The following is a 10,155-nucleotide window of genomic DNA, read 5'->3' on the forward strand; positions in this document are numbered from 1 at the left end:
CACTCGATTCATGTTTGCTGCTATTACAAAATGTACAGTAATGATAATAAATTAGGCCAGACAACTGCTCCAAAGAATATTTTAAGATGCATTGATCACAAAGGTCAGATCGGGGATGATTGTAAGGACACTGAATTAGCTAGTTCATTGAGCTCCCTTTCCTCTCCAGTTCTCTTTGCCCCTGACAGTTTTTCATCTCTTTCCAAGGTGTTTCCATTTCACTGCAACAGATTTAGGTCTTCTGCCCTTTAATCTGTGCTCTGGCTATGAAGGCATACAGCAGCAGCCTGACTTCCTTCTGCTTGCACAACACAAGTAACAATAGTTTTGGGTTGTTTTTTTTTTTTGTCTAACAACTGAGGGCGATAGGTAACTTCAAGGTTAAACCTCAGAATTAGACTACATATAGCTGAATGAATTAATATAAATTGATTTTTAAAAGGCAAATAAATACATGTCCATGCATTCCTTTATGTGAATGCTCACCAAACAAATGCTGTAGACAGTTGTACACACATTCTATGTATTTAATTAAAACGATGAATATAAAATTAAATAAAAAAACTGTTCAGCCTATATCAACATCCTGTACTAATATAAGAATGAAAAGAAATATCCAAATTTCATTGATTGATTTATTATTACTTTTTTTTTCCAGGTACATAATTTCCTAGATGCCTTTCATCCCAGGTCTCCCCTAAACTTGAGTTCTTTCCTTACTGCTATAGATCCTGCATCATTTCACTGCATAACCTATGGGTACCAATGTTTGTCATGACTGTTTTTTCTGTATGTTTCAAAGGCATAAAAGCTGCCATCTTTTTCTGTTAATCTCAAATTTATCATGTAGAAATTAACTTTATTTTCTGAATCAATGCCCTTGGTATTAACATCTCACTTTTACAGTTTCTTCCACATTGCAAAACATATGTCATCAAAGTCTAAGACTGTGTATTAGGCTTGGTGAAAAAGTTAAGAACAGCTTCAATGTATTTTTTTTCCTTCCCTTATCAACTGGTTAATGTTCCTGCTGATTTTGATAAGCCTTAGCATTTAAGAACCTCAGTGCTGAAGTACCACAAGTGCACAGGTAACATTTTTGGATCACCTCAGAGCACCATCTTCTGTTTTGGTTTGTTGGGGGTGTTGTTTGTTTATTTCTTTTTTTTTTTGTTGTTGTTTGTTTACAGAGCTTTTTACAGGGAAAATGAAGATTCTAGCATAATGTTTTAACTGAAGATATAGTCAAATCTTCTGTTAATATAAGGCATAAATTATCATTTTCCTTCTTAGCAAGTAATATTTACAAAGCTAAACACTTGATCTCTTTCTAAATTATATCCTTCTTTTGCTTTTCTCTATTACTCTATATGGCACATTCCATTACATATCTCATCCTATTACTGCTACATAGTCTTCATGCTGTTTATTTTTTTACTCTGCTTTTCATAATTTTTCCTGCTCCTATAATTTAATTTGCTGTTCCATTATTCATTTGCTTTCATATATTTCTATTTTGTTTTCTGTTTTTAACTTATTTAACACATCTTTTGTTGTCTCATATAATTTTCTGTCTTTCCATTGTCATTCAAGTTTAACACATCTTAATTTTCTATCAGTCATGCCTTATATACCAGGAATGAATTTCTAATTTCTTCAGCTATTTTGTGAAATTCTATGACATTTTTTGGAGGGGGAGGGAGAAGGTCTCCAACGAGAATTGATATTTGACCAACAAGTGCTGATATTTCAATATTAATTAAAAGTAATTTTTTTAAATCAGTGGACTGATTTTATGCAGTCCTTTCTATGTGTGGATCTAAGTTAATGTTACTGCTACCAATCTAATTTTAGATTCAGGAACATACTGAAAATGGTCAGGAAAAGACATTATTCCACAATCACAAACCAATAGAGGCTTGATAAAGAATATTGATATCATCACTATGTATTCCCATGCATCAATCTACAGAAAAGACTGAAGGTTACAAAGAAAGAGTAGGAAAGGTGGGGTTGCTTTCTTTTCCTTCAAAAGTAGGCATTATTGCATAAGTATCACAGGGCTTTTGGGGTGCTGGTCCATAGTTTAAGTACAAAAAGAAGACAAAATACCTGACATGCTTCCCCCAAAAACGTCCAAAAATACCATTCCACTCCTGCCTGAATTTAGAAAGTTATTTCCTATCGGCAGATTTGATGATCATTTTATCACTGAATGTTAGTGACTGCAGAACTCTTTTGTGATCATTCACCTTTCAAAATTCATGTAGATAGAAGCAAGGGTAAATAGGGGTATAAGCCAATTTCTCATTTATTCAGTTAAGAAGAAATATGTTTTGAAAAATTTACCATATAATTCACACGTTTGGTTATCTTACTGAATTACTTCTCAGTCACCACTGAAGAACACCATCATCATTTGAATTTTCTGTATCAGAATCTGATCTTACAATTTTTCAAGGAGACAAAAGCACTTTTTAAACTTATTCTTGAATTTTGAACTTGAATTGCAATGAGATAACTTACTTTTTCCCTTGCACTGTAAAAGGACTTCCTAAATTAATAAAACAATATCTTTTTCATAACTTTTTTAGTGTAAGACACCTCTAAACATGTGGCAAGTGACACCAAAAGTCCTTGAGGAATATATATTAAATTTGACTTATTGTACTAGAATGGCTTTGTTCTTGTTTATCTTTGTACAACAACAAGCTGCAGCTACTGTTTTCCTTTACAATGAACTTTAGGTTTCTCCAAAGGTTAAGAATAATCTTGCTTTTAAATGGAAGAAAATAAAATGACATTTTGTTGTCCGTACCTTAAAAATTCACTTCCTTATTTTTACTTTTTGTAAAAAGTGGTGGCATACTATTCATATGAACACTTAGAATCTGTAATCACCAGTAAGGTGTATTGCCCTTGACGTGTTTTCAGCAGAGGTGTATGGTATTATTTTTATTTTCCTTTTTCCCATATAATATGACAGTTATGCTGTATCAGGATGAAGGTACAGGAGGAAAAGTTTAATTTCTTTAGGCATGGCTTTCATTCAGCAACAAGCACAATTTGTGATGAATAGGGGAGTGATCTGATGCTGATGTGGTGTCTAAATCTTCCAGTCATACAATATTACAAACAATGTATTAAAAAATAAGAAAGTCCATCATCTATATGCAGTAGGTAATTTGCATTAAATTAATAACTTGCCATTTAAATTGATTTTTTTTTTAAATAGTCAGGGAGGAATAAACGTTTTGAGATTGGCTTTAGCTTAATGGATAGGCTGTTCACGAATGTGAGGAGCCCAGATTCATGGTTACCTGAACAGAAAGGATGGGGTTTTTAACATATCTTAGAGGTGAACACCAAAAAAAATAAAGATGCAATAGTTTCAATTTTTCCGTGTTTTAACAAAGAAAATTGAGATTAGACATAAAAAAACCCCAAACAAACGTCACAACAAGAGTGGTTAAGCACTGGAATAACTTGCTCAAAGAGGCTGTGGAATCTGCACACTCTAGCTGTTTCTCTGCCTCAAGTCCTGAACAACCTTTGAAGTTAGTTCTAAGCAGAAGCTTGGACTAGATGACCTTGAGGGTTCCCCACCAGCCTAAACAATTACATGAGTCTTGCACTAACATTCAGAGCCCATAAACAGACTATGGGAAATCTAAATTCAAATTAATGTTCTTTCCAAGTTAAAGGAAACATCCCAAATCCCAGTGAATGCCAAGCCCACGGTGTGCTTAAATTCAATTTCTTCATTTCTTGACCCTACATCACCGATGTTATTATTGAATAACTGGAGCAGAAATTTTGTTGGGACCATATGTTTATTGGGTCCTTTCTGCACTTCATTCCTTTTCAGTCACTTGTTTCCTGCAGATTCCTTCTTGAGATACTTCATTTTCTTGCACTACCAATCAAGTCAGAGCACCTAAGCTGATGCAAGAAACGCCACCCTGGGTCCAACCCCTGCTGGCAGCTGGTAACCCCCACGAATTTCTTTGGGAGCATCTGGTGGTCCATGTTTGGTACACCAAGTTCTCATTTCTCAGAAATCCTCTCATTTAATCTGCTTTTCACTTAAAGTTCTGTCTCAGGGGATATATATAAAAAACCCTGAGACACTCAATTAATTTTACATCTGTGGTCCTGGTGAGTTTGTTCCACCATTACTTGGAAAGAATGACAAGTGGTGTGCATTTGGACCATTAGAAACAATTATTTCGTTCTGTGTGATGTACCTGGCTGTGATTTTTAGGGAAGCTTCATGCTTTCTATTTTCTGTGATTGAGGTTGCTTTAAGAATCAGACGTGGAATTACAGGTTGCTTTTTGTTAATATGCAGGACTACTCTGTTTACTTTCACTCTGAAGTAATCGAGTGCAAAGTACGTAGAGGTGAATGCATCTTTCCAGATGGTGTAAAGAGACAGAATAACTCTCTTGGCCTGGATGTCTAGAGCCAGCCCTGCTCTACTCTGGAAGTAAGTGCCCCACTTCATATACCCATGTTTTGTCAGGTCTCATTAACACAAACACAGGTCACCTAAATCCTCTCTAAATTTCAGGCTGACTTGCAGCTACCCAGTTCCACTGGTGTGCACTGCAGAACTGTCCGTCTGTCTGTCTGTGAGCAGTCACAGCACCACCGTCCCCCAGCAGGGCAGGTGTGTGCAGTGCCAAAGCACAGGCAGGAGACTGCTGTCCCTAGGTAGGGTGTCTCTCTTCCCTGAGTTGGAGAGATGAAGGTCTCAGTAACCAAGACTTATCTTTCCTGTAGAAGTAAACCATTCATTACCAGTAGAATCTGCTGGGCGCAGTCTAGGGGGTCACAGTGAGCAGGCACACCTACCCATACATTACATCAGTGCCATCCTTATTTGTACAGGTACTGCTGTTATCTGGAGAACTGAATGGATGAGTGAGAAAATGTGCAGAGGTAGTCCAAAGGTGCAGAAATAGAAATTCAGATAATTTATCATTCTTCTCTCTTGTGAAACTGCCCCCTCCTCAAGCTGTTGGTGGTAGAGTCAGCAGGTGGGGAGAGGAAATAGTCTGCCTGCTTTCCCTTACATGGATTTATGTCTGTTCACTGTAAACAAGACAGTATATATAGTAGATGTGGACTTTAATATGACAGCTGTAAAATATTTAATTACAGCTACTAAGATCCCTTTCATGTCTGAACATATAAATGATTTCGGGATTGTTGATGAAACTTTGTAAGGGAGTTAGTTGGTTTCCAAAATATGCATTTATGTATTTGTTTTCTTTCATAATCAAGAATGCCTTAAAGTACATTCTATAAAAGTTTGCATATTAGAAAGACCTGGACAACACAGGTGATGATTTTGTTTCCATTTTAGCCTTTTAAAAATAATTACTAATTTCTGAGACGCAATAAAAAAGGACAATTTTCTCTGTCATATGTATGATGAGGGCTTCTTTTTTTTCCAGCATGTGGGCCTAGTGAATAATATTATATGCTAGAGATACCATTGAAATTATAAGAACAATTTACTCATACTCCATGCAACCACAGAGTTGCTTTTGATAAGCAAAACAAAAATATTTCCTCTGTCTGTGATCTGTTAGCAAACTGCATGTTTTTGTTGTGTGGAATTCAAATGGATTTATATTCCTATAATAGTTTGAACTCATGGTTTTCCTTCAGCTGTTCCTTAGATTTTGTAGCCAAAAGAGATATTTTGCACATAAGGAGGGTGATGAAAAAATATTTGCCGTAAGCCAATATGTAAATTAACTTGTTCAACATGAAACAAGTAGGTAAATAAGCTTTTCCTCTTAACTCTTATTTCTTACTTACTTTTTTGCTGTTTTTCTTCCCTTCCAAATCATCATATGAAAGCCAGTGCAGAAAATGAGAGCAGAGTTAGTGATCGTGACTGATTTGTAGATAGCCCTTGTACAGATATGAGGAAAGGAATATAGCTCAGGAAGATTTCTGCCTTCCTCTGCAACACACGGAGCTCAGGCTTGCTCTGTGTACAGCTGTAACACGGTGCTGTCTCAGGCAGCCAGTCTGCAAAGCCCCCAGTGCTCTGCTCCTGCAGCATCGAGGTTGTTCCTAAGCGTAGTACTCCATGAATTTAACTGTCACTGAATGAGAGAGGACAGTGCCAAAACAAACGCTGAATTTCTAAGTTGTGTGATCCATGACAAATGCAGCCCGTGTTTTGTTTATCGGCAACCAAGGTTTATTTCTGTCCTTTATGTGCAGCTGCTCTGAGCTGCAGAAGCAGAAGGGGGACTGGTAAATCCTACAGCACTCAAAATGACCTCATGCAACCACCCATGTCTCTGCATCCTATTTTTCAATACCTTCATGGGCTTAAGATAACTAATTTGTAGAGAATATGACTAGCTTGGGCTTTCAGGTGTGACTTGATAAATTCTGCACAATGGAGAAGAGATGAACCTTTTTCTGTATGTGATGTGGCCTGGAAACAGAGCAGTACCTTTGTTACACCACACCTGCCCTAAGAAGCCCAGACAACCTGGACTGGCTCTGCACAGAGCCAGCTCTGAGTCTTCCTATCCAGGGCATGATTAATCCACCCGGATTTGATTATAAGTGGTTAATCCCCTTGGATAAACCACAGATGATGTGGACTGACTAAGCCCTGATGCATAAGAAATATCATTATTCATTGACTCTAATAGGGGCTCATGTGATTTAAAATAGAATAGTCTGTTTTGCCAGGAAAATAAGCAACTAAAAAAAAATAAAATGGAATTGGGTTTTTATCTCAACCATAGATTACATCTAGAAGGATTTTTAAAAGTGGATTTTAAAAGATTAATTTAAAATAATCCCTAGAGTTTGATGGGATTTAAAATTGTATTAATTTATTTCAAAAATGTATTTGAAGTCTTTTTAAAAAGTAATTTTCTTTCTTCTTCTGTTGCATAAAAACTTACCTTCCAATTTGTATCATTCCACTGGCCAAATATTAGTTGATAGTTGTTTAATTTTCACTTTAGCTAATATTGATTCATAACGCTGTGCCATTAACTTCAGTCCTAACATCTAAACATACATAAATTATGAGAAAAACCTTAAAATATCAGATTTTGACCTGAGCCATAGTGTTTTCTATCTGATGGAATTAGAAACCCATCCTCCAAATACTGCTTTTATATCACTCTTTACACAGACAAAACTCAACAAGAAATGCGTTTTAATAAGGAAAACACCGGAGAAAAACACATTTCTATTGTTTTAGTATTTCTTTTGTTACCCAAGGAAAGGTAATGAAAATGTTTTTATGGTGTAATTTGATGCTTACCCTCCTCATGAGGTTACAGATGATCATAAAACACATTTTAAAAATGCTGGAAGTTGGAATAAAATGTAGGAAAGAATGTGCTGGAGGTCTTCTAAAGCCAGGTTTCTTGAAGTATTTCTTCCAAATGTGTTAAATGAGCTTACCTTGCACTTATGAATGTGTTCTTTCTGATTCCTACTAGGATGATAAATTTAATTTTTTTCCCTCTGATTTCATAATGAAATGAGAGCTATGGATCATTGAATAGACTTAAAGCTTGTAAGTAGGTGGAATTTACGTCTGGAATAGCTAACAATGTGGGGAGAGGTGACAGTGTGTGGATGGCACAAAGGTATTTACATTGCAGTAATTCTGTGTTCCCTGTATGGTAAAGAGTTCACCTGAGTTCCAAGACATCTCTTCCTTCCTTCTGCCCTTCCTTCCATCCTTCCTTCCATCTTCTTTTACTTTCCTGAAAAATGAAAATCCTTTTCTGTGAAGGGTCAGAAATATTACTGGGAAGCAGGCTCTGACAGGACATTACATCTAATTTTTTCTGGATGAACTCATCCATGGTGAGAAAAATAAGAAAACAACCCTTTGTACACATTTTTGTTCAGAAAAATAAAGAAACATGTGGATAATTCTTTATGAAAACATGTTTGGATGATCCAGAGTATCAAACTTGGCAGAATAATGAGACATCATGTTTTATTCCCTTTACGTTTTTTCCAGCTGAGAAGAGTAACAGTACCATACAGAGGTAAGTTCTTAATCAATCCAGGAAAGGGGATGGAGTCCTAGCCTACCAGGCTACTATTTTTTTTCTGAAGAGCAAGAGAATTGCTCCATCTAGATGTTTACAATAACTTAAAGGCCAGCTAGATTGTTCAGTAATTTAGATTCCACTCGTATAGGCAGAAAATAGTCTATCTAATTTGAAGGTATTTAATATATGCTCTCCAGTCTCATGTATTGTTATAGGAATATATAATTTTCTAATGATGCCTCTATATGCAAATGCCTCCATGCCATTAATATGTTTTTCTCCTCACAGCAGTTATACTCCTATACAGACCTATTGTTTTTAGTGAGTTATTTCAATATTTATGTAAGCATCCTAATAAAATGGGAGTAGTTCTTAAGGGTCTTTCCCTCTCACAAAATTACACCAGGAGCACAACGAAAACTCCAAAATTATTTACTGCAAAGAAACCCCTCACTGTCTATCCATCACACAACCACTTCCTTTGTTTCCAGGCATGGAAAGAGGGTCATGGAGGGAAGAAATTACACCTAGCTATACTCACAGCCTATCCATGCCCTATTGATTTTGTCTGATGGTGGGAGCCCTCTGCCTGGGAAGCAGATTGTACCTCCTATGCTGCAGGGAAGAGTGAGGAGGTACAGCACTCCTGGCTCTGGGAAATGGGTGAGTGTTTTGCAGTATAAGACTTGTATGGTTGGCAAATTTAATATGGTTTTCAGCTATCATACCTGAACTTTAAACACTTGGTACATTTATCATGAACTCTGTCATTATTAGCATCTTACTGCACCTGCTAAAGATCCTAAGTCACTGCTGATGTTTCTTTGTTTCTCTATGCTTTCATAAGACTTCCCTTCATTTTTTCCGCCCTTCTAAATTTGCTTTAGAATATTTAATTGCTCTTAATTTTAGTATTTTGCTTCTTTTCAATTAATGATGAGTGCCTATTGTATTTCTAACAGCTGTTCATTATTTTGTGCTTAACCAGAAGAGCTTGGGCTAGACTTATCCCTTCATGGTGGGGGAACTGTGATTGATTAGATCAGGCCTCCAAATATCCCTGGGTAAGTAGTTTGTATTGAGATTCACATACATTTTTCTATTTACATTTTCCCATTGATGCTGTTCCCAGCATTTCCTAGTCTTGAGGAAGCAAATGTTTTTACATCACTATATGAAAGTGTTGTCTGTTTCTCTGGATTACAGTCAACTCTGGATTGCTGATATTCTGGAAAATATTTACCCTTGGATTAGAAGGGGAATGTTATAGAAACATCCCACGCTGTTGGACATTATCTGTATTTCATAGGAGATCTAACAATATTTTACTTTGGCTTCTCTGAGATGCCTATTAATGTCTCAAGACTCTCCACATTTGAAACTTTCCACAGGTTTTGTGTGCCTTTGACTTAAGTGTTTCTCTCCAGTGTGAATCTGTTAATTCAAATAGACCTGGCCATGCCAGTGTTCCTCCAGCTGATTACTGGTTAGCACTCTGATCATGTATGTTAGAAATTTAGTTGATCAATTCAGATATCTTAGAACCTGCAGATAATGTCCTTCTCACTCCTCCCTTTCCCCTGAACCATGTAGGTGTCCATCCCTTTTTCCCATTCTCCATCCAGTGATTTTAGGGCATCATTGTACCAAGGGGAATTTTTAGCACCGCTCAGGGTAGTGACTCATCACAAGTTGTATAACCAGCTTGCTTTCTGAAATTACTTCATTCTTTGAAAGGGGTTAAGATTTGTCTGTTGTGCTAGACTCCAGGGCACCCTTCTGTACCCTTTGTACAACAAATGTCTGCTAGAGGCACGATGATTTTAGTCAGTTAACCTAACTGTGCTTACGGACTAAATCTTCTGTTTGTCATTCCCATTTATGCAGAGGAGACCTCATCAGAGTGGGGAGGATGGTTTAGTAGATAAGTACATTTTGGACTTACGCCCTCCCTTCAGAAATAACATTTAACTCAGGCACTTGCATCACACAATTTAATGTAGCCTTTGTGTAAACAGCTCTGTGTCAGACCTTGCAGCCTCAGGTGGATCATATTTAGAGATTTTCAGAACAAGTGCCCGTATTTGGACTT

The sequence above is a fragment of the Cinclus cinclus genome, chromosome 5, assembly GCF_963662255.1.
Source record: "Cinclus cinclus chromosome 5, bCinCin1.1, whole genome shotgun sequence".
NCBI lineage: Eukaryota > Metazoa > Chordata > Aves > Passeriformes > Cinclidae > Cinclus > Cinclus cinclus.